General features: G+C 39.1%; 1 long non-coding RNA gene across 2 annotated transcripts; it reads right to left on the bottom strand.

Annotated features, from left to right (window-relative positions):
• Positions 1-1704: 1704 nt before the first annotated feature.
• Positions 1705-22445, bottom strand: LOC145511563 (uncharacterized). Of its 2 annotated transcripts, none has more exons than XR_014057948.1 (3): positions 22356-22445; positions 10428-13428; positions 1705-3204 (listed from the first exon to the last, which is right to left on the bottom strand). It is a non-coding gene; the product is annotated as an uncharacterized LOC145511563 (long non-coding RNA). The 2 variants fall into 2 exon arrangements; XR_014057947.1 differs by lacking the exon at positions 1705-3204 and having other exon boundaries at positions 12209-13240; positions 13333-13428.
• Between the last annotated feature and the right edge of the window lie 3290 nt (positions 22446-25735).

Below are 25735 nucleotides of genomic sequence, written 5' to 3'. Positions count from 1 at the left end.
TCACTTCTCTGACAATGGATGATCCATATGTTGTGAAGGAACTGGCTAAAATTAGTTCTTTAGGTATTACTGTAATTGAAATTTATAATCACCAAGTGAGCTTTCTTGGTTTGCAGCTAGGAGCTGGCCATTAGGACTTCATAGTATCTTTTTTTTTCCTTCAAATGTTTCTTGATTCTACAGAGTTCCTCTGATTCCACAGCCTTCCTTGCCTCCTCAAGGTGGAATACTACTGAATAATGCATACATTTAATTTTACTTATATTTCTCATGTGTTTTTATGACTAGAAGTGCAAAACCATAAGATTTTAAAGTAAGTGAGAAAAAAGCAGTGTATATAACTGATAGAGTTTATGGATTTTGTGGGAAAAAGTATACATATATATAGTTATGACAAACCTAGACAGTGTATTAAAAAGCAGAGACATCACTTTGCCAACAAAGGTCTGTATAGTCAAAGCTATGGTTTTTCCAGTAGTCATGTACAGATGGTGCGAGTTGGATCATAAAGAAAGCTGAGTGCCAAAGATTTGGATGTTTTCAAATCATGCTGGAGAAGACTCTTGAGAGTCCCTTGGACTGCAAGGAGATCAAACCAGTCAATCCTAAAGGAAATCAACCCTAAACATTCGCTGGAAGGACTGATGCTGAAGCTGAAGCTCCACTATTTCAGCCACCTGATGTGAAGAGTCAATTCTTTGGAAAAGACCTTGACTCTGGGAAAGATTGAAGGCAGGAGAAGAGGAATACTGAGGACGAGATGGTTGGATGGTATCACCAACTCAATGGACATGAGTTTGAGTAAACTCCGGGAGTTGGTGAAGGACAGGGAAGCCTGGCATGCTGCAGTCCATGGGGCTGCAAAGAGTCAGACACAGGTTAGCGACTGGACTGAATTGAACTGATACATATAAACAAAAAAATACTGCAAAGATCATAAAGTTTGAAGTGGTTATTCCTATGTGGTGGGATTAATGTTTATCAGTTTCTTTATACTTACCTGTGTGGTTTTCAAACTTTTAACATAAACACTTATTACATTAGAAACTAATTACAGGGTTACCTGTAATCATTTTATTGCACTTCATAGATATGGCATTTTTTACAAATTGAAGGTTTGTAGCAACCCTGAGTCAAGCAAGTCTCTCAGCACCATTCTTCCAATGGCATTTGGTCACTTCAAGTCTCTGTGTCGCATTTGGGTAATTCTTGAAAGAATTCAAACTTTTTCATTATTACTAGATTTCTTACAGTGATCTGGGATGGTGATCTTTGATGTTATTACTATTACTTACTGAAAGTTTGGATGATGGTTAGCATTTTTTAGCAATAAAGTAGTTTCAAATTAAGGTATGTAGTACACTGCTTTCTGGGCTTCCCAGGTAGTACAGTGGTGAAGAATCTGTCTGCCAATTCAGGAGACACAGGAGACTGGGGTTTCATCCCTGGGTCGGGAAGATCTCCTGGAGTAGGAAATGGAAAACCACTCCAGTATTCTTGCTGGGGAAATCCCATGTACAGAGGAACCACGTGGGCTACAGTCCACGAGGTCACAGAGTCGGACAGAACTGAGCACACATACACACACACACACACACACAGTTTTTTAAGACATAACGCCATTACACACTTAATAGACTACAGAATAGTGTAAATATAAATTATATATGAACTGGGAAACCACAAAATTTAAATGCCACCCACTTTGTTTCGATATTCATATTTGTTTATTGCATGGTCTGAAACTGAACTGGCAGTATTTCCGAGATGCCTGTATTTGGGGGAAAAAAACAACATAGATCTATTACCTTTTACTTAAACACACTGGCATAGATATTATTTGGTATAATTCTAAAAACTTTACTTCTGACTAAACACATAAACGTAAAAAAATATAGCAAAATATAAATAATTACTAAGCCATTGACCTTATTCTATAGCACTGTAGAAAATAAGGACACAAACAAAACTCCAAAACATGGGAACTGAAGGCAGGCAGCTGATGGACAAATGGTGGGAAGACATAAAGGTTTTGAGGGTCACTTCATATCCTTTTTCTTTTTTTTTTTTTTGAAGGAATATTTCCTAGAATGAGAGAAAAATCATGAAAAGCAAAAGATTTCTGCATTTATTATTTAGAAGATTAAATGAACTCTTTAATTACAAGCATTGGTGATTATGATTTATCCATTTTGAGGAAACATTTATTGAGTAAGGATATGTAGAAATAGCTTCCCAGGTGGCACTAGTGGTAAAGAACGTGTCTGCCAGTGAAAGAGACGTAAGAGACATGGGTTCAGTCCCTGGGTTGGCAAGATCCCCTGGAAAAGAGCATGGCAACCCTCTCCAGTATTCTTGCCTCGAGAATCCCATGGACAGAGCAACCTGGCAGCCTACAGTCCATGGGGTCGCAGAGAGTCAGACATGACTGAAGTGACTTAGCATGAATGTATACGTATATAGAAAGAGGCCCTAAAAGGGGCTCAACAAAGCCAATCAAGATCTAAGTGAACAAAGACCTAAGTGAACGAATACAAAATTCAAACCTTATGTTTCATTTCTTGACCTTGGTGATAGTTACATGGGTGTTTCCACTTGGTAAACATCCATCGAACTCTATATTGGTGTTAAAATTTGTGTGCTTTCCTATATGTGTTACAATTCAATTAAAAATTTTCTACTTAAAAAGAAAAAACACTTCACCACGGCTCTGCTTCTGTCTTTCTGAGGTGCATTACAGTGACCCCTGTGCTCGGTTCCCCAGAACATTTCCTCCATATCCCAGCTCTGGGCCTGGCCAGTCACCACAGCCCATCTCCTGGGCTCAGTGACTGGTGGGGACGCGTTTCAAGCAGGGCCATGGGTGCGCTCCCTAGGCCGCTCCCTGCAAGTTAGGGGATTGTTTTAAAATATGGAGATGGGGTTGGTATATTTTAATATTTCCCTAGATTTTTTAAATTTATTCAGTTTTTTAAGGATTGGTCTGTGTACAAATTTAACCAGAGTCAGAACGTTATTCCTCACTTACTCAATCTCTCCTTTTCTCAGTCCTCTGTGGGGTGGAAAGGAAAGCCTTTCATATCCTCACGTTATCAGTGTCTTTTCTTGGTTAAAATGTTAGGTTATTTAACCTGAGAAAAAGGGAAAAGGTCCTCCACGATACCTTTTACTTTATGGGATCCATGTGACACAGGAGTCTTGGACCTATACAATGAAAAAAAAGGGCAGGAATAAAAAAACAAATTTTTTTTTCTACCCCTCCATTATCAAGCACTCAAATAACAAACACTATTAGCTATATGTCATCTGTGTTTGTAGGATCATTTGCCTTAGGCAGAATGAAATTAAATAATAGGTCTGAGCCAATTCTGAAGCCTTAGTCCCTCCAACCCAAGCTTTAACCTTTTCTGAAGCTTTCATTTCTAACCTTTTAATCCTCTTCACAATGGGTTGACAGTCATCCTGGGAATGATTTATGCAAGGAGCCCACTGGTCAGGACCATTCAGCTGTGGCACTACCTTCAGGCCCAGAAATAAACTAATTCGTCTGTTGTTCTTTTGTGTTTTTCTGGATCCTCTTTATATGATCCATATCACATTTAACAATATATGTATCAACCAACACAACCCTGTAAAGCAATTCTATTCCAATTAATAATTTTTATATGTTTACTGATATATATATATATATATATATATATATATATATCAAACAACACATTATTTACTCAGTTCTGATTGCTAGGAGCCAGAGGGCTTAAAGGAGAATAAGAAAAGAAAATAATAGACACAGTGCTTACATGTGTCTAGTTTTAGTTATCTCAATTGCATTTAATATTATTTCCTTTACACATAAGCAGCCTATCTGATATTGGAAAAAAATTTTCATACTATTCTTAGTCTTCATTCATATTTCCCTTGTTGTGGTAGCCTGAATAAATCATGCAATATTTGTTGATACATTGTGTATTTGCTAGTTCCAGGGAAAAGAACATTACATCATCTCTGTGAAGAAGAACTGGTTTATTTATATATTTAAACACCAGAACAGCTGATACATGTATATAAAAGCATATTTTAAAAAATTTTTTAATTTATTTAAATTGGATATTTATTTTAAAAGCATATTAATAATTTGAAATTACTAAAAAAAAAAAAAGAGTTGGGTTGATTTATATATCGGCCTCTACATTAAACATTGAATCCTATAACCAAATATATGAGTGATTTCCTTCATTTCTGGTTTTTCTATACGCTATACTTTTATAATATCTGTACGTGAGCCATCCATGGATAAGGGTCCAAAGTAATTGTGTGTAATATAAATGCTCCCTCCCCCAAACCATTAGGAATGCATGCTGTAAGCAATTTCAAAGAGCATCAGAAATTATTCCATTCACATAAAACTTAAAACTTCTAAATATAAAAGGTCATCATAAAAATAAAAAGGCAATGATTGTAAATTTATGACATAAAAATTTACTCTTGTTTGTGTGTAAAGAATTCTTTTAAAACCATAAGGAAAATACAAACAGAAAATAGGTATGGGCCATAAACTGGCAATTCACAACAAAAGACAAAAAATATAACTGACCAATAAATGTGTGGAAAATATTCAGCTTCATTAATGGTTGCAGCATTGCCACATAACCCAATAGGATGCATTTTTCATGTAACATCAATGAAATCAAGATTTTTTTTATTAACTACCCATGATATGTAGGGGGCTTCCCTCATGGCTCAGATGATACAGAATTTGCCTGTAATGCAGGAGACCCAGATTTGATCCTTGGATTGGGAAGATCTCCTGGAGAAGGAAATGGCAGCCCACTCCAGTATTTTTGCCTGGAGAATCCCATGGACAGAGGAACCTGGGAGGCTACAGCCCATGGGGTCGCAAAGAGTCAGACACAACTGAGTGAGTAACATATTATGATACCAGGATGCTGGGAAATGAGCACTCCCATAAACTGTTAATATAAGTAAAATGCTGAAAACTGTCAGGAAAACAATTTGACCACATGCACTGAATTCATACCTTTGACCAAGTGATGCAGCTTCTAGGAATCTCTTCTAAATTATCGTAGATTAATTCAAGGATGTATGTACAGATAGAGATCGCAGTATTGTACACAGTTGTGAAAAATGAAAACAACCTCAGTGTCCAACAATCACAAATAAAGAAAACTCAGGCTAAGAAAGTATTTAAGCAAAATTTCCAAACTCACAGGAAATAAAGTGCTGGGCTGAACTCAAACGCAGGTCTGTCTGCCTCCAGCTCCCCACCCTTAAGTCCCTCAAGCTTGTGGTTTCCCTGAAACTTTCTTGAGGTATCTCTCAGATTCTGGCATTTCTACTTTTTCTGATCTCAGGATTAGATAGTAGTTTCCTGTCTCTCCTGTGGCCCAGCCTCAGTGCTCTGGGGTCCAAGTAAGGTTTCTTGAGGTGGGTGTGGGAGGGATGCAGAGTGGAATAATGCTGCTAAACAACAAAACATGATCTTTGACACCCTCCATCACATTGGGTGGAGTCCGACTCTGCACCAGTATGAGATGCAGAGGGAACCCCTGTCTCCTCAGACCACGTGGTGGCTGAGTCCTAATGCTAGCAGGCTGGCAGGAAGACACCCTAACCCAGCACTGTGTCATCAAGATGGCACACCTCAGGACATATACTGCTTTTAGATTGCAATTATCACTTCCCCGCCTTAAGAACCAAGAGCTCCTGCCAGCCTGCCCTGTTCCTCTTTTCTGTTTTATTAACAACAGTATTTTCTCACAGCAGAAGCAGTACTTCTAAAAGCCTCTACTATAGTTCCTTTGCCAAACACTCTGACAAGGAAAGACGATGGCTAAGGTGCTTCTCACAGTCAAGAGCTCACAGCCAGAACTGTCATCTCTAAGTTGGATTTCTGGGTTCCTCAATACCTGAATCAGCTGTTGTAACTGAAAATGCCAAATGTCTTATTTTCTCTGCCCTGGTTTAAATGCCAACTAAATTTAATTACCCTAAGCCAGTGATTTTCAAAGATGGCAAGATCACCTGAAACTTGTTCGATATGCAGATTCTTGGGCCCTACTCAGAACCCACTGGGTCCTCTGGGGGGAGTGAGTACAGGAGGCTGGGGTGCCTAAATACAGGTGGTAACAGACCCTCCAGCGGATTCTGATTCCCTCAGGTCAGAACCATTGCTCTAAGCTTCCACCCCTTCCATTCCTCACACAGCTGGACAACTTTAATCAGACCCTTCTATGTGGCTCCATTGTGTTGTTATATTACGTTATGATATTTAGTTGTGTGTCTGCATCCCCCCGCCCCCGCCATTGTGAACTCCTTAAATAACAGAACCTAGGTTTTTAGGTGTTCATATTTCTGGGGCAAGCACAGCACCTGGCACTTACTAAATGTGTGTTAAATGAATATTGAATAAACTGAGGCACTAAGAAAAGGGCTCTCCTGGTGGCTCAGACAGTAAAGAACCTGCCTGCAATGTGGGAGACCTGGGTTTGATCCCTGGGTTGGGAAGATCCCCTGGAGAAGGGAATGGCTACCCACCCCAGTGTCCTTGCCTGGGGAATTCCATGGACAGAGGAGCCTGGTAGGTTACAGTCTGTGGTGTTGCATAGAGGCAGACATGACTGAGCAACTAACACTCCACTTATAATAGACAAGAGAAAGTCTGAAACCCACAGGCATTAGTGGGAGAAGACTATCCATTCACATAGTATACGACCACCTATAGTAATGTTCTCAGGTTTCCAAAAGCTGCTTCTCCTATATCATCTTTCATAGGTTTCACTATATTTCTTACTGCATCTGAATTTTTAACAACAGTCTCCTTCTGCACAATATCTTGATCTGCAGTTAGTTCCAGTGTTGTCATCTTGATCACATCTTTCACAGAGAGCTATTTTTTTTCATGTTGGAAATCTAAGACATTGTTGAACGTGACAGTGAAATGAAAGTGTTTAGTCGTTCAATGTGTCCAACTCTTTGCAACCCCATGGACTGTAGCTCCTCTGTCCATGGAATTCTCAGACAAGAATACTAGAGTGGGTTGCCATTCCCTTCTTCAGGGGATCTTCCCCACTCAGGGATCAAACTCGGGTCTCCTGCATTGCAGGCAGATTCTTTACCATCTAAGGTTAGCTAGCATTTATTAAGTCCATACTACTCATTTATTTAAGAAATATGTATTGAGTGTCTACTACATGCCAAGCATTGTTCCAGGTACACTATGAAATAGAAGAGACAAAAGCCTGTGCTCTGTGTCTGGCTCTGGGCTGGGTGTTTTCTACACATATCTTGTTAAATCCTATGTCGTGAAAATTAATTTACCAAGTGTCATGGTGCACTTTAGCTTAATGGGGAAAAATGTGTAATTTACATTTATCTCTTTTAACTCTATTTTGAATGGCAAAAGGGGCCATCATATTATCACTAACTATGCCATATCCCTTTATAGTTTATAAAATTTACCAAATTCCTTTTCTGGCTCTCAGCTCTTCATTAGCTAGCATGGAGTAGGCACTCATGAAAACTGTACCCTAACCCATGGATTTCATCCAACTCTCCCTGTTTATCGAGTGAGATGACTAATAGTATTTTGCGCCCATGCTGCAACTTGAATAAGACTGTTAAATGTCCTGGGTGCCTGGGTTCTTGTAACCCTTGTTATTGTTAAGATGACAACCATAGGACTTCAAGACTCTTCAATCTGATTTCTAACCCCTGTTTACTCTGGGGACTACTGAAGAGTAATGATGAAATTTTAAATCTAAAAATTTTCCTACTTAAATAGTATTTTTAAAAACACACAGTAAGATATTGTTTTCCTGTGGTTTAAAAAAAAAAACCAGATAACAAAATGTACCATCTGAACCACCTGAAAGTATTCAGTTCAGTAGGGTTGAGAAAACATGGTGAAATAGATCTCCAGGACTTTATCATCTTGCAAATCTGCAAGTCTGTACCCGTTAAGCAACTCCCCTCAACCTCCCTCCCTGGAATATTCTTACAGGGCTTTCAGATACAAAGTTTATAGAGTTTGACCCTTTTTTCTTGTACAGGTCTCTAAAAGCCCAAGGAGAAAACAGCAAAGGCAAAACACTTCTGTCCACATTTCTCTGTGAGTTATCTTACTCATCTGTAAAAATCAGTGGCTGTCGGAGAGCCCCCTGAGTGCCTTCAGGTCTTTAACAGATAACTCTGCCTTTAGTCATGCCAGGAAGTTGAAAAGTCTTTTGCCTGTTTGTGAGTTTTGGAAGAACACCTAGAAACAGGTTCTAGGAGACAAAAGGGCCTTGCAGCTGTGGGCTCATCCACTGCCTCCCAGTGCTGGCGTTCTTGCCCTCACACTGCAAACAATAGCACGTGGCTTGCACTTAAATAGTTCCAGTGGCAGAAATCTCTGGGGGCTTACTCTCTAGTTGCAGTGCTTGCTCGGGCTTCTCATTGCAATGGCTTCTCTTGTTGCTGAGCACCAGCTCTAGGGCTCTTGGGCTTCAGTAGTTGCAGCTTCTGGGCTTTAGAGTGCGGGCTCAGTAGTTGTGGTACACTGGCTGGTTGCTCTGACGCATGTGGAATCTTCCCAGACCAAGGATCAAACCTGTGTCCCCAGCATTGGCAGGTGAATTCTCAACCACTGAACCACCAGGGAAGTCCTGATTTGGTTTTTTGTCTTCTCAAAATCTCCGATGTCATCCTTCCTCCCATTCTTAGTCCATATGATTCAGGTAAAGTTGCCCCACAACTGCCTTTACAGGCAAGGACATCATCCCCACCATGGTGCTGATGGAAGCCACCACATTACCCCTCATCCTTGGCTAAGGCTTTGGGAATTGCCTCTTGTGAGACATGGGTGTCCAGAGCAAGACCCAATAATAGGTGCCAGAATGTAAATTTTAACTACAGGATCATGGTCAAAGAGAATCAAAGTGAACAGGTTGCAATGAAGGTCACTGGCTAAATCTGATTGGAAGGATAGCTGGGAAATTAGATATACTAAGTAGTATAAAAATAAAGTGAGATTTTATTAAGAAACTACTAATGGATAAAGAAAATATAAAGGCAGACCTAACCCAGAAAACATTTGTAAAGAATTAAGAATCAAATAGATGTCACATATATGTATATCTGAAATGTATTGAAACTTTATTTTTTCACACAAAAATGTAACATGCTATTTCTATATTGAGCCCCGTGTGTGTGTTTTGTCTTTTTTTTTTTTTTTTTGCAACGTTGCTACAGTAATACCTTCTATACAGACAGTTGATGTATCCATCGCCTATTTCAAAAAGCATTTGTGGACATTTCAAAGTGAACGGTACCTCTGAGTTGAAGATTAACTTGTTTAGAAGACTTTGTGCTGCCAAAAATACCAAACGATAACCAAAAATTAAAAAAAAAAAATAAGCAGGTCAAACTTTGCTGATCTTTATGATAACCTAATCTCTTTCACAGCTATCTACTTTTGAAGCTCCATTAACTCTATCCTGCACAGGCTACTAGGGAAGTAGCTTTCCAGTTTTTTCACCCTGACACACATAAGAAATACTTTATATGGAAGTTAAGAATAGACATTTACATGTATGCATATAACAGAGAAAAAGTGTTATGAAATATTGCTTTCCTTTACTATTTGCAAGTCACTAATATTTTCTATTCCATTCCCTTCTACTTCATCCTCTTCTATTCCCTCTACTTGTTTTGTTCTATCCTATTGCACTTTAAAATGTCATTTTGGGGGCTTCCTTGGTGGCTCAGTGGATATGAATCTGCCTGCCAATGCAGGAAACATGGGTTCAATCCTTGATCCAGAAAGATCCCACATGTGCTGAAACTACTGAAGTCTGAGTACCTGAAAGCCGGTGCTCCACCAGAGAAGCCACCACACTGAGAAGCCCAAGCATCACAACTAGAGAGTAGCCCCTATTAACCACAACAGAGAAAAAGCCCTGTGCAGCACATCCAAAAATATAAGTAAATAAAAATTATTTTTTAATGTCATTTTTGACTCACAAAGTTGATTTCACAACTTACTAGTTGATCTTAATGAATAATTTGAAAAATACTGCGCTAGTCTATGGTGCAGCAAAGGATGAAAACCAGAAAGGTTTTTCTCTCTGGACCTGGCTCAAGAACTTTGCCAATCTACTTCAGATTATTTCCATACTTCTTTTTCATTCATTCACTTATTCCCTCATTCACTTATTAGAGGAATAGCTATGAAGTCCCTACCATGAGTTGGACACTTGAGTTCGTTATTAGGAAAACAGTGATGGGTGGGCTAGATTCCAGAGCTCACAGAACTAACCAATTCTAAGGAAACTCGAGTCAGAGATCTAAACCGCAAGGGAGGTGCAGTGCTGGCGTGAGGAAGGAGGTCAAATGTGCCCTTACATCACGGCACTGGGGTAATCACTTACTCAACAGTTTCTTGGTGGTAACAATGAATGCAATTTTCAGAAAGGAAGATGCTGTATTTGGCTCTGCTAATAGACGAGGAATGAACACCGTCTCTTCACTGCTGCTAATATGAAAATGTCAGATGGGGAACACAAATGATTACAATAGTGCAACAGACTCACATAACCATTTTGAGTTGTAGAGGGTTAAGGGATAGTTAAATACAGAGGAAATGGAGACTGTAAGTAGGAAGAAATGGCAGAAGATGAGGGCAAACACTGGGGAACGAGCCTGGTTGTGGGCAAATATTTTTCCAGAATAGGAAGAGATTTGAATTTTTTATCAAGTTGAGGGAAAGGAACCAGTGGAGAGGTCAAGATAGGTTATGATTAATTGACGTAGTAAGGTGTTGGTGGGTTTGGCAATGGGGTGAGGAAGTGAAAGATTTCATCTGGGAAAGCCTGCTGACCATTTTATGGATAAAACAAAGCATAACAGTCAAAGTCTGAAATATTATTAAATTTATTACAAAGAGTAAAAAAATATTATTTGATATGGTGGGCATTTTTTCATTAGCTACCTTTTCTCATTTTCTTGAATGACATAGAGATAGCAAGTTGTCCTGAAATTACTTCAGTTACAAGTCCTCTTGCCTCATCCCTTTATTTCATTGATTTTTTTTCCTTTGGGCCTGCCAAAATGACATCATCTTTCACGCGTGGCCCTTTATTTTTAAACTTGTACTTGAAGAATAATATATACATAGAAATATACAGGAAACAAAAGTGTACAGCTTGATGAATTGTTCCCAAAATGAGGACATCTGTGCGTAGCATGTAGCCCTTTTATGAAACATCATTACCAGCACTCCAAGATTGACATCTCCAGACCCCTACCAGTTATTCTCTCTCCATCCAAGAGTAACCACTACCCTGACTTCCAACAAGGGGTACACTTTTTTAAAAAGTCTTTATTGAATTTGTTACAATACTGCTTCTGCTGTTTATGTTTTGGTCTTTTTTAGCTCCCTGATGAGGGATCCAACCTGCAACCCCCTGCATCAGAAGACAGAATCTTAACCACTAGACTGCTGGTTAAGTCTCAAGGGGTACATGTTTAGACAAGAAAATAATCTAAGCTCTCTAACAGATAAATAAATCCACGTGCACGAAGGTATTTCTTTAAAAGTTGTCCAAACAGGGACACTATTTCCAATCTGTTCTTAGTTGTTTACTCAAATGTTTCCCTCACTCCTATATTGTTTGCCCAGTTGGAATAAAAGTGAAGAGTAGACCAATCAGAAGTCTTTTTCCTGGAAGACTCCCCTTAGAAACAAACATTTTGAAATGAAATGGGAGATAGAATTGAAACCAAATGTGAACCACCTTTTATATAATAAGTGACATGTATCTGGTTATCGTATACATCTGCACTTTGGTATCTTTTTCTAAAGCCCAGGATATATTTTCATATTACTTCCAAAATGAAATTCTAAAACCTACAGAAAAGTCAAAACAATCCACAGTTACTACCCAGAGAGACCATTGTTTATAACAGTGAAATGCAGGAAACATCTTAATGTCCATAAGCAGTAACATTTCAATGTTCATCAATTTGTAAGTGAAAAAAGTCTCAGAACTATTTGCATAAAACTATTTCACTCATGTTAAAAATGCATAGATGAAAAAAATTTGTACATTTATTTTTTAATCCAAAACCACCTTTGATCTCACATAGACATGATTTAAATGTTCTTTCCAGAGTAATTAAGAACACTTTAATACTTTGAGAGACAATGCTATTTGAGAACAATGACAAAGGCTTATTTTTCATTTATTAAATGCATATGTATTGGTAAATAATGATTTGGAAGCCAACACTCAAATGTCTTGTGGAAACATCAGGTATTTAGATATTACATATAAAATATATTATGCACTAATTCATAATCTTCAGCATGTCATTCTCTTTTGTCATTAAAGTGTGACTAAGCCAAGTATGACCTATTCAGATATATTACATGAGAAGTTAACCTGGAGATACAACTAGAGTAGTTACCAATGAGGAGAAGGGAGTGAAGAAGTGGGAGGAGAGAAGGGGAGGAGGGAGAGGAGGAGCGGGGAGGGGGAAGGTCAAGAATGAGATGAAATTTTCTTTTCACATACATATCAATATTTACCTGTATTATTGCATTTACACATATAATTGTAATTATTTACTTCAGGTCTTTTCCAATAGATTACACACTCTTTAAAGGTAAGGATAATGCCATACTCTCTAGCTTCTAGGATACTGCTCAGCACTATACCTGAGCCAACATTTACATCATGGTACCTAGATACCAATAGTAGTACCTAAATATTTTCAAAAGCAGGTCCTTTTTTTAAATGGATATTTCATCTGAATGATTTAGTTAGCAACTGTGGAAGATTTTCTTTTCCAAAGATGACCACCATGATATATTCCACTCCTTGTTTGGTGAGAAGATGACACTCCTCCCATCAAGTAGTGTGGCCAGTGTCCCCACCTCTCAAACCTGGGTCAACCTCTGTGATGGCCTCAATCAATACAGTATAGTGGAAAGTGGTGCCATATAATTTCCAAAGGTAGGTCAGAAAATGCCTTGGACTTCTGCCTTGTCCTCTTAGGACACTTGCTCTTGGAAGCCAGCCTTTGTGCAAGGAAGCCAAGCCGGCTCACAGAGAGGCCACATGCAGGTGTTCCAGCCAACAGCCCGAGCTGAAGTCCCAGTTTCAGCCAGCATCAACTGCTAGACGTGGGAGTGAATCTCTGGACGACACTCCTGGCCCTGAGCTGTTGTCATCAGCTGATGCTGTGAGGAGAAGGAAAAGGGTGTCCTCCCTGTGCCCTATCCAAATTGTAGATTCAGGAGCAAAATAATTGTTTTAAGCCACGTATACGTACCTATGGGCTTCCCAGGTAGAGCAGTGGTAAAAAATTCACCTGCCAACGCAGGAGACACAAGAGATGCAGGTTCAGTCCCTGGGTCAGGAAGATGCCCTGGAGAAAGAAATGGCAACCCACTCCAGTATTCTTGCCTGGAGAATCCCATGAACAGAGGAGCCTGGCGGGCTACAGTTCATGGGGTTACAAAGAATCGGACACCACCGAACATGCACACACTACATCCTGTACTGCCCTGTACTAATAGGTAGCTTGCTGTGCAGCAATAAATAAGCAGAACAGATACCACTAGTTCACATACCAATGGAAATGGAGGGAAGGCTCAGGGCCTTCAGAACCACACCCTCCTCCTTCTATTTCCTGTTCTTAATCCAGGTGTATTGAGGAGCATCATGGAAATGGAAGTAGGATTAGAAACAGCAGGATGAGCCCAAACTAGGACAAACAGTCCCTGGAAAATTAATTAGAGCCCATTAAATTTCAAACAGAAACACTAAAAATGCATTTGTGATGCCTGGATTTTTTTCTTTTTTCCCTGAGGGAGAAGGTAGAAAGCAATATTTTCAGTGATTACCGAATGATTGTGACAACCTCTTCTAATGTCTTACTGATATGTTAAGAAACATGTTATAGGTATGGAAGTTTAATTATCTAATGCTGGTATTTTGTGATCTTATAATGAAGGACCTGTTAACTTGCTGCAGGAAGATTTGCCTAAACTAACTAAATAATCAGTGTGGACAGAATGTGGTTACTGACCTCATCAATGCCTTTGACACAGTAAACCATATTGTGCTGAAAAAATTACACAGGAGTGAAATGTGCGATGCAAGCATGGATGAGTTAACTGGCTGGTTCACGGACATAGGCTGCTTTCTTTCCTGGGAAATTACGTGTGACAGTTAAATTAACCTTAAGGGACTTGGAGGCTGGCAGAGATTTGCATATTTTTTTTCTATTCTTTATTTATGAACTGCCAAGTTCTTTCGAGAGTACAACAGTGCACTTTTATATTAACAATGAAATACATTATTTGGGAGGAAGCACTGAAAAATGAGATTGAAGAAACCAACTTGGGTCTTATCAACCATTTCAATCTATGAAAATACCACAGCATTTAACCTTGGGTAGAACTGCTTTGGCTTTTCAGTGAAGATAAAATGTAAGCTATTTTTTTATTATTAAGAACAAAAGGCCTAAATTAGATCTTAATTTTCCTTTTATTCCCATTTAAGTCAAACTACCTGTTTTTGACTTTGAAAATGGCAGCTGTCAAGTTCACAAGTAGTCTGACTTTGGCCAACAGGGGTGTACTTCTTTAATTATCCAATTGAACAAACTACTTACTCTCTGGAAGTGGGATACCTGCCCTGATAAAGTTGGAAGAACTGGACATTGAGACCCTCTGCTCCTCCCTCTAATGTTTCCTTCCTCTTTTCTGTCTTCAACTCTGAGTGCAAGCTAATTTAAACAAACTACAAATCTGAATCCTAATCACATTTTTTTTTTAAAGAATGTCAAGAATATTGTATTATGCAGAGCTTACATATTATGATTATAAAGAACATTTAGCAACTAGGGAGATCTTATTATATAGAACAGTACCCCAAACTGTAAGTAATTGTGATTACAACAATGCAAAGAAGCTGATAGGAAAAGGAAAGAAACATTTTAAAATGCTAACAATGATTGCATTATGATAGTATAATAACTTTTCCTTATTTTTCTCTACATTCTGTAAAGGTGATTATATATATATTATAATAATGATATAATTGCTAAGTTAACCATACCTGTTAATAAAATTGTAAGAAAAGGAAAGGGGGGGAAAAACCAATTGGTAAGTACTTAATGCTTAAATCCAGCAGCAGAGAATAGAGATTGTTTTGAGCTACAGGGTAAAATTAAGTGACACATAAGGATGGAGAAAGTCTTGACAGAGGTCCTTCCCATGTCATATCACTCAGATTCAACTGGCACACACACAGAGATGACATCTATCATAACAGTGGACACAGTCCCCTTATAGATAAACTACTCTCAATCCTAATTTTCCTCAAAAGAGTCTTTGCCTGACTTCTCCAGCTAATCCCTCCACATTTTCAACCCTTCACACAAAGTGGAGTTTTAAAAAGGCATTCTGTTTATAAGGAGGCATGAATGATATCTTACTTTTTCATTTAGAAAAGGGCAAATGCAGGAATTGCAAGGCTGTTTTTGAGGAAATGAGAATCAGTCTACTTGAAGAGCAATGAAAAATAAATGAAGATGTGGTACTGTCAGAGCTAAGCTTGGTTTTGAGAGAAAAAAAAACTAAAACTAGCATAGGAAAGCCAGTAAGTGGTAGAAGTGGAATTTGCAAAATAGATGTAAGAGACAAGTGTTGAGACAAACAAAAGTTAGGCTTTGAACAAAAATCAAATTAACTTGAAGTGGTTGGGAGAAAGGGGGTATTCTGGGTTTCCCAAGTGGTATCGGGCTAGGTATCTGCAGCCTTTCTGGCCTGCTCTTCTCTCACAACAAACTGTGGAAAATTCTTAAAGAGATGGGAATACCAGACCACCTTACCTGCCTCCTGAGAAATCTGTATGCAGGTCAAGAAGCAACAGTTAGAATTGGACATGGAACAATGGACTGGTTCCAAATTGGGAAAGGAGTATGTCAAGGCTGTATATTGTCACCCTGCTTATTTAATTTACATGCAGAATACATCATGCGAAATGCTGGGCTGGATGAAGCACAAGCTGGAATCAAGATTGCAGGGACTAGTACAGCCACCATGGAGAACAGTGTGGAGATTCCTCAAAAAACTGGAAACAGAACTGCCATACGACCCAGCAATCCCACTGCTGTGCATACACACTGAGGAAACCAGAATTGAAAGAGACACGTGTACCCCAATGTTCATCGCAGCACTGTTGACGATAGCCAGGACATAGAAGCAACCTAGATGTCCATCGGCAGACAAATGGATAAGAAAGTGTGGTACGTATACACAATGGAATATTACTCAGCTATTAAAAAGAATGCATTTGAATCAGTTCTAATGAGGTGGATGAAACTGGAGCCTATTATACAGAGTGAAGTAAGTCAGAAAGAAAAACACCAATACAGTATATTAATGCATATATATGGAATTTAGAAAGATGTAACGATGACCCTACATGTGAAACAGCAAAAGAGACACAGATGTAAAGAACAGACTTTTGGACTCTGTGGGAGAAGGCGAGGGTGAGATGCTTTGAGAGAATAGCACTGAAACATGTATATTACCATATGTGAAATATATCACCAGTCCAGGTTTGATGCATGATACAGGGTGCTCAGGGCCGGAGCACTGGGATGACCCTGAGGGATGGGATGGGGAGGGAGGTGGGAAGGGGGTTCAGGATGGGGAACACATGTACACCCATGGCTGATTCATGTCAATGTATGGCAAAAACCACTACAATACTGGAATGTAATTAGCCTCCAACTAAAATAAATAAATAAATTAAGAAAAAAAAAGATTGCAGGGAGAAATATCAATAACCTCAGATATGCAGATGACACCACCCTTATGGCAGAAAGCAAAGAGGAACTAAAGAGTCTCTTACTGAAAGTGAAAGAGGAGAGTGAAAAAGCTGGCATAAAACTCAGCATTCAAAAAACAAAGACCATGGCATCTGGTCCCATCATTTCATGGCAAACAGATGGGAAAGCAATGGAAACAGTGACAAACTTTATCTTCTTGAGCTCCAAAATCACTGCAGATGGTGACTAAAGCCATAAATTAAAAGATGTTTGCTCCTTGGAAGAAAAGCTATGACCAACCTAGGTAGTATATTAAAAAGCAGAGACATCACTTTGCTGACAAAGGTCCATCTAGTCAAAGCTATTGTTTGTCCAGTAGTCGTGTATGGATGTGAGAGTTGGACCATAAAGAAAGCCGAGCACTGAAGAATTGATGCTTTTGAACTGTGGTGTTGGAGAAGACTCTTGAGAGTCCCTTGGACTGCAACTAGATCAAACCAGTCCATCCTAAAGGAAATCAGTCTTGAATATTCATTGGAACAACTGATGCTGAAGCCGAAGCTCCAATACTTTGGCCAGCTGATGCAAAGGACTGATTCATTGGAAAAGACCCTGATGCTGGGAAAGATTGAAGGCAGGAGGAGAAGGGGACGACAGAGGATGAGATGGTTGGATGGCATCACCGACTCGATGGACATGAGTTTGAGCAAGCTCCAGGAGTTGGTGATGGACAGGGAAGTCTGGCGTGCTATAGTCCATGGGGTCACAAAGCATCGGACATGACGAAACAACTGAACTGAACTTCTCTCATAAGCATGTTATGAAACTGTAATTTATATGTGTACTTGGAATACAAATTCAGATTTTAGAGATTATCAAAAAGAAGATCTTTCTCGCCTTGCTTAAGTAATTTCATCTTGGATGATTATGGTTTTCCTGTTCAGTATACGCTTGTTGAAAAAGATTCTAGTTACAAGTAACTAATAATAGGTTAATGAAAAATTTATATACAGTGTTGTTTTAAAATGTTAATTTTGCCTCCTACCCTGCATGAATTCAAAATAATTTCATCAAACTCATATTCATTTTTAAATATGAAAACCAATATTTCTGAAATTCTGGCTGACATCTTTTAAATCCATCAGTATCATTATTATTGGCATACATTTGCAATAAAAACAAAGGGCAAATCACACTATCTGTGCCTTGCTTGAAGCCATTTTTTTCCTGAAAAGTATCATTAAAAAGTATTTTTTTCTTAGCAAATCCATTTCAAAGTCCTGATATGTGGCTGTACTAGTTCTTTGTTAATACCAAAGTATTAACAAATTGTTTATAAATTTTATATATTTATAATTAACAAATTGGGTATAACAAATTGTTTATCCATTTCTCATCCCACAATCATTTCTCTCTGACAAAAAAGTATGGGATAGTTGTCTGCAGAATGCACCTTGTTAACACTTTTTAAAAAATTCCTCTTCTCCTTCGTTAAGTAAACAGTTCTAATCAAATTTTCCTCACCTTCTATGCAACAATCATTCTTTCCCCTTCAGAAACAGCAGACATGTTCATCCGGAGCTTCCAGTTTTTCCCCAATGGTAGTTCCAGGCTCAGGACTCTATACGTACATGCATGCATGCTAAGTTGCTTCAGTCGTGTCTGACTCTGCTATCCCATGGACTGTAGCCGGCCAGGCTCCTCTACCCATGGGATTCTCCAGGCAAGAATACTGGAGCGGGTTGCCATGCTCTCCTCCAGGGGATCTTCCCGACCCAGGGATCGAACCTGCATCTCTTAAGTTTCCTGCATTGGCAGGCAGGTTCTTTACCACTAGCACCACCTGGGAAGCCCGGAGATGTACAGTCTACACCAATTATTTAACTAAGGACTACAGAGAATCTATTGAGTGCATGTTTGTCATTCAACTGTTACACACGTTTCAAATATGAGCCAAGTATTTTGGAGATAAATCACACATGAGTCAGGTACTTGACTCACACTTACTTTTGACAGTAATCCTTCTTAATGCTCTAATTTTATGATGTAATTTTAGTAGTGGAATTAACTTGGAACAACTCACAATTATGTAATTAATTGCATTCAGCTTCAATTATAATTACTGTTTAATCTCAGCCTGACACCCCAGCAGAAAGCCAGTACACACAGTGGCAGTCATAGTGGAGGGGGGAGGCCTTTGCAGCTGCTGGTTTGTATGGACTCACTAATTATATAAACTATATTTATTTTTGCTTAAAAAAAAATCTCAGGAACTAATCTAGCGTATGCCATTTATTGGACATAAGGGCTTAGAGAAGTCAAGGGATAGAGAATAAAGGGAAATACTTTCAGGAATTCCTAATTATGTTTCCCTCAACACTCATTTTGAAAGGGTTTAATTGATGTAATTTTTTAAAGTTTCTGTGGTCACATAAATTTGGTTTATGCTGGATTAAAAAATTAAATAAGTTTCTTTACTAGAGCATTCCTTGGTCTTTAATATGTTAATATATGTTGTGAATCTCCAAGATGTGAGACCTAAAGTGTTTCTCAAACTGTTTTAAGCAGAGAACACCCTCTCCTTTAAACAACAACTTCATTGAAGTATAATTTACATGCCATGAAGTTCGCTTGTTTTAGGGTACAACTAAATGATTTTTAGCGAATTTACAGGGTTGTACCACCATCACTAAAATCTAAGTTTCGAACATTTTCACCACCTCAAAAACATCCCTTCTTCCCACATTTGCCATTACTCTGAATTCCCACCTCCAGCTCTAGGCAGCCACTAATCTACCTTCTGTCTATAGATTTGCCTCTTCTGGAAGTTTTATATAAATGGAACCATACAATATTTGGTTTTTGTATCTAGCTTCTTTCACTAAGCATGGCTTTGAGGCTGATTTATTTTGTAGCATGTATCAGGACTTCATTTCTTTTTACTGACAAACACTATTCCAAATAGATATACCACATTTTTTTTAATCCATTCATGAGTATATGGAAATTTGGATTGTTTCCAGTTTTTGGATACTGTGAATAATGCTATGGAACATCCATGTAGGAGTCTATGTTTGAACAACTTTTTGTATTTCTCTTGGGTATATATTTCGGATTGAAGTTGTAAATCACACAATGAATTTATATTTAACTTTTAAAGAAACTTCCAAACTGTTTTTCCAAAATGGCTGCACTATTTTGCATTTCCATCGGCAGTGCAAGAGAGTTTTAATTTCCCTATACCCTTACCAGCTAGTCATCCTAGTGGTTGTGTAGTGTTACTCAATGGTGGTTTTGATTTGCATTCCCTGATGGCTAATAATGTTGAGCATCCTTTTATGTGTTTATTGGTCACTCATATGTATCTTTGTTCTATTCAAACTTTTTGCCTATTTTAAAATTGGGTCATTTTCTTGCACCGCAAGAGTTCCTTGGTATTCTGGATATGAGCTGCAAATATTTTCTCCCTCTTTTCATTTTGTTTTGGTGTCTTTTTAAGCACACATATTTTAAATTTGGCTGGAGTTCAGCTTATCAACTTTTTTCTTTTACTGCTTGTGATTTTTTTTTTTTTATTTCTAAGAAAGTCATGAAGATCTACTATCTTTTCTTTTAAAAAAGTTTTGTCATTTAGCTCTAACATTTAGATGGAATTTGAATAGGGTGGGATACTTCATTTGAATATATCTTTTTGCACATGGATATCCAATTGTCCCAGTACCATTTGTTGAAAAGATTACCCTTTTCCTATTGAATTCCCTTGACACCTTTGTTGAAAACCAATTGAGCATAAATGTAAGAGTCTTTAATATGTTAATGTATGTTGTGAATCTCCAACAGGGAGGATACAGAATGTTTCCCAAAATGTTTATAACAAGGAATTCTACCTCCTCCCCTCCCCCCTTTTTCAAACACAGGCTTTCACACCGGTTCTCACTGCTGCCCACAGCACAGAGTTTAGAGAACGCTTCTCTAAGGTGCTCAGGGCTCTAACTTTTACTTGCAGCTAACCTGGTTGCTTGTTTTTAGAGGTTGGGAGCCCAAGGCTGCAAAACCAGAGACATAATTTCTAGCAATATGCTTACAGTAAGTACTTAAGACAACTCACTATGCAGACATGTATGTAAAGGCTGTTGGAAATATTTGGTATTGAATTAGGTTCATATTTTACACATAGAAACAAAATGAGTTTTCTCATAGGCATAATGGATGAAACTTTGGAAGCAGGGAGAATTTTGCCATTGTGTTTTACATTTTTAGGGCAATGCAGCTTACCTGATCATGACATCTGACAGGAGTAAACATCAGTAACAAGTTGTCATAGTAAAGAAGATCTGTTTACATACACTTTACCATATATATATATATACACACCTACAGACACATATCTATTGGAAATGTACTTTTTTCTTTTCTAAAACTAGTAGATTTTGTCCTAACGCTTTTATTTAATCAACTATAAGGCATAATGTTGGATAACTGCTTAAATGACCTTGTTAGAATGACAATACTATCACTTTAGCATTGTATTATTCAAAGACACACACAAGTACAAAAATAAAAAGTGGAATTAAAATTAGTGTCTTTATCATTCTGTATTTATCTGCAGAACCAGAAAAATACAGACAAAAGTCAACGATGAGCAGAGAAAAAATGAACAAAACACTTTCATGGGGAGAATGTGTCCTCATAAATGTAGAAAAGCAGACCCAAGGCGCTCTGTCAATGCTCTAAGCACAAAACCTGGTGGATGGCACTGACGGACTGACAGGCAGACTACTCCAGTGAATGCCTGAGGTTCTAGAAACTCATGTGTAAAACGACAGTATAAACCAAACGTGTAGGCGTTCTACCAACACAGGCTGAGGTGCATCCAGAACCCTAAACTGATATGTTGATTTCTCTTACCAAGCCTCTTTCTGTTAGTGATTTACTGTTCTTTTTAAAAGCCTCATTTTGAAGATTTAAGATGGCATTATCTTGCCTTGTATAAAAGAAATCATTGCATACCTAAGTTTCCAAATACATAATAATATTTTTCTTTTGGATATTCTATTATGCCAAACAAAATTTATAACAGAAAAATACATTTTCTTGTAAAACTGTAGGCATATTTAGGTCAGGATCCAGAAATGTAAAGCCTTGCCTCCCTCTCTGTCAGGGTTTGTATTCTACCTAGTTTTGAGCCTTATTAGCCCTTGTCCATTTCTAGTCTCCCTACACTTTTAAAGTAACTTAAGAGTTCATTTTAGTTTAAATCTCAAACCTTTTTCAGCTTGGATTTTAGTAATTAGCTAATTTAGGACAATTTACTTTTTTTTTTTTCATTTGTTGCTGAAACCACGCCCGATGCTTGCTCAGCCTTTTAGACTTTTTTTTTTCCCCCAAGCATACTTGGAAATATCCAAGCTCCTTCCCGCTAAAGTGCCACTTACAGATTTTGTATTTAGCTGTTTTTGGCCTGTGTGTGTTCTCATTCTTTCTCCTCTTTTAGGTTATGTTAGGCTTACCTACGAGACCCTGCCGTCGAGGGAGAGGCGCTCAGCGTGGACGGTACCAAGTTGAACAGTTTTTACAAGTCTGCCCTCCGTGACCTTGTCAACCTCGGGCGCGCGGTGGGCGGGTGTTGATGACGTCACGGCCCAGATGCTCGGGCCGGCGAGATGGTTGAACAGTGACCTCCTAGGAGCCCCGCAGGAGTATGTGGGTGGAGCAGGGAGGGAGAGAGTTAGGACTTCACACCGTCGTAGGGCATCCGTGTTTCTGCCCACGGGGGAGATCTCTTTTTAGCCTGGCCCCCATTTCTGCTCCAGGAGGAAATAAAACCCCTCCCATGTGCGCCCCTGGACAGTTTCAGAATGAGAACGGATAGGAGGGAGATCAGAGCCTGGTGCCAGCAGGAAGTCATTCCCCAGGCGCTGGAAATGAGGGGCAGGAATTCGCCGCCAATTCCCAAGAGTATCGATGTATAGGAGATTTTCCTCCCCAAAGTAAGCTACCTTCGTGACTAAAGAGATACCTCTCAAGGAGAACCCTGGAGCCGGCTCCCGTGTAGAACCAGGAGAACTTGGATAATTTGAGGAGAATTCACTCAATTATGGGGATATTCTGTTGCACACCTGGCTAAGATTTTTACGAGAGTAAAGAGGGATTGGAAATGAATCTATTTGTAGTCATATATCAACCAGATAGTGTAAAATGTTTGCAGTTCTTATTCTGCAGTGTCGGTTCAATCATTACTACCGTCGGTTACTCCTTTTGTTACCTTTATAAAGCTCTGGTGTAAAGAGCTACCATGTTGTTACGGATACATGTTTGGGCTGGCAAAACTCCCACATCACTGTAAGTGACTAGTAGGCTGTTTTTCTGTCTGTGTACTTCAGTGCTGCACCTAACACCTGCAATAACAAATACAATGAATGATGACATGAATAGAAAATGACCAGCAAATGGGTAAAGTAAATTACAGTAAGCTGACAATATATTCCCCTTTAGTGACTTGAACTCTTCACATCTCCATTCCTTCTATTTACTTTGGGAAGAAAAAAGCCCTTTGAACCCAAACACTTATTGACCCCAGAACCAGACAAGTCACAGAAGAGGCCAGAGGGAAGGCCACTCTCTCCAGCATCTACTCCTACCCTGAGTAGAATTGCAGGGAGTGACCGCTCAGGAGAATTTAGGCAAAGTTGGCAGTCTTCCACCACACAGCTAAAAGAATGGACTTGGAAACCACCCTCATACAGCCAGCTATTGAAAACATAAGTACAATATATTTACCAAATTGAATGTGAGTGATGTTTGAATTGTTCTCACTGCTGTTCTTTCTTGTAGATTCTCTTTAATTACCTTAAATAAGTTTATGCGTTTTGGTTAAATAAAAAAGGAAGGAGGACTTTCCTGGTGATCCAATGGTTAAGAATCCACCTGCCAATACAGGAGACACGGGTTTGATCCCTGGTCTGGGAAGATTCCGCATGCCCTGGGACAACTAAACCCATGTACCACTGCTACTGAGCCCAGGAGATGCAATTACTCAAGCCCGAGTCCCTAGAGCCTTGAAAATAGGCCATCACAATGAGAAGCCTGAGCACTGCAACTAGAGAGTAGCTCCTGCTAATCACTAGAGAAAGCCCATGTGCAGCAATGAAGACCAAAAATTAATTAATTAATTAACTTTAAAAAGGATGGAAGCGGTAGGTTGTAAAATGAACAGAAATAGAGGCACCTATCTTGAAAGTATCCTGATACTCTGAGGTGGAAAAAAAATTCCCCTATTTATATATAACCAGTTTATTGATACTTCTTTTATTATCTGTTTTCTAACTTTTAGAAGTGTGGACAGCAACATATTTTCATGGATTAGAAAATTTTACACTTGATCTTAGCCAAAAGGCGGGGAAGCAGTTGATCAGAAAATTTTAAATTAATTTGAATTTCTAGGAAGTTGGAGAATTTGAGAATATCTACAAAGTGAGGTTCGTGGTGGTAAAACTTGGATTTCAGTGTTGTTTGAAAGGCAAGTAGTATTTCCATGTACTCATGTGTACATTACTCTATATAATCACTTACCATCTGTCTGAACCAGCTCTTAGCCTCAGTTTTACACTGCTTTGGGGAAACATCATGCTTTTGATACCCAAGAAACTAAAGTTTATTCCAAAAAATAGTAAATAGGTTTTGAAACTCTCAAAGTATTTGTTCTGCATAGAAACTGAAAGGAACTCTTTTGTTTGAGAAATTGTGGTGGATTAAAGATGACCTAGGAGGCCTGGCGTGCTGCGATTCATGGGGTCCCTAAAAGTCGGACACGACTGAGCGACTGAACTGAACTGAAAGATGACTGTAAATTCTATCATCACCTCCCTTTCCTCAAAGGTGGAGTTTATTTCCCCTTACTTTGACTACGGACTGACTGTGCGTGTGTGTGTGAGCTCGGTCTCTTCGGTTGTGTCTGACTCTTTGTGACCCTATGGCCTGTAGTCCGCCAGGCTCCTCTGTCCATGGGATTGTCCAGGCAAGAATACTGGAGTGAGTTGCCATGCCCTCTTTCAGGGGACCTTCCTGACCCAGCTATCGAACCCAAGTCTCCTTCATCTCCTGCATTGCAGGTGGATTCTTTACTGCTGAGTCACTGGGAAAGCCCATGGGCTAATTCTGGGACTACATAATTAATAGAAGATGGCACAGAGAGGATGTGCCTGGTCTAGGCCTAGGCCTTACGAAGGCCTGGTGATTTCCATTTTGTATTTCCTTTGGGGAGCCCCAACTACCACACAGAGAGACCATATCCCCTGCATGGAGAGAGAAGAGACAGCCTGCCTGCCTCCTGGGGTGAGGTGGGGGTCTCCCCACGCCTCCAGTTACAGCCATCCTTTGGATGACTCCAAAAGAGACCAGCAGAACTGCCAGTTGAACTGTCAACCCACAATATCTAGAAAGCAAACAAAGTGGTTGCTGTTTTAAGTCACTAAGTTTGGGGTAATTTGTTCTGTAGCATGAAATAACCAAAATAGGAAGCAAGCCATTCATGGTCACCTATAACTCTTAGTTCATAGGGAGTGGCTTTGCCTTGTAGGAAAGACAGCTAGATGGATTTCTGGCTGATACATTATTGTGAGTTGCAAAGGACTTGGGCAAGAGTTCCCTTAGTTAGGGAGGGTATGGAGATGGGCTCAGAAAAGATGGTGCAGAGAGTTCAGTAGGGAGTAGGGGGCAAGAAGTGACCTTCTGGGCCTGGGATTCTGGTGGTAGACATGAGGAATCAAATAAATGCTGTAAATGAATCCAATGACCAAGGAAGAATATAAGAGGTGGGTGGGTGGAGGGGTGAATGATAAAAATCTATGCATGATTATTCACATAAAAAGTTTATTCAGGGGCAGTGGAG

This window comes from Giraffa tippelskirchi, chromosome 6 (assembly GCF_054371585.1).
Source record: "Giraffa tippelskirchi isolate mGirTip1 chromosome 6, T2T-mGirTip1v1.2.pri, whole genome shotgun sequence".
NCBI lineage: Eukaryota > Metazoa > Chordata > Mammalia > Artiodactyla > Giraffidae > Giraffa > Giraffa tippelskirchi.
This window is presented reverse-complemented; position numbering and strand designations above follow the sequence as displayed.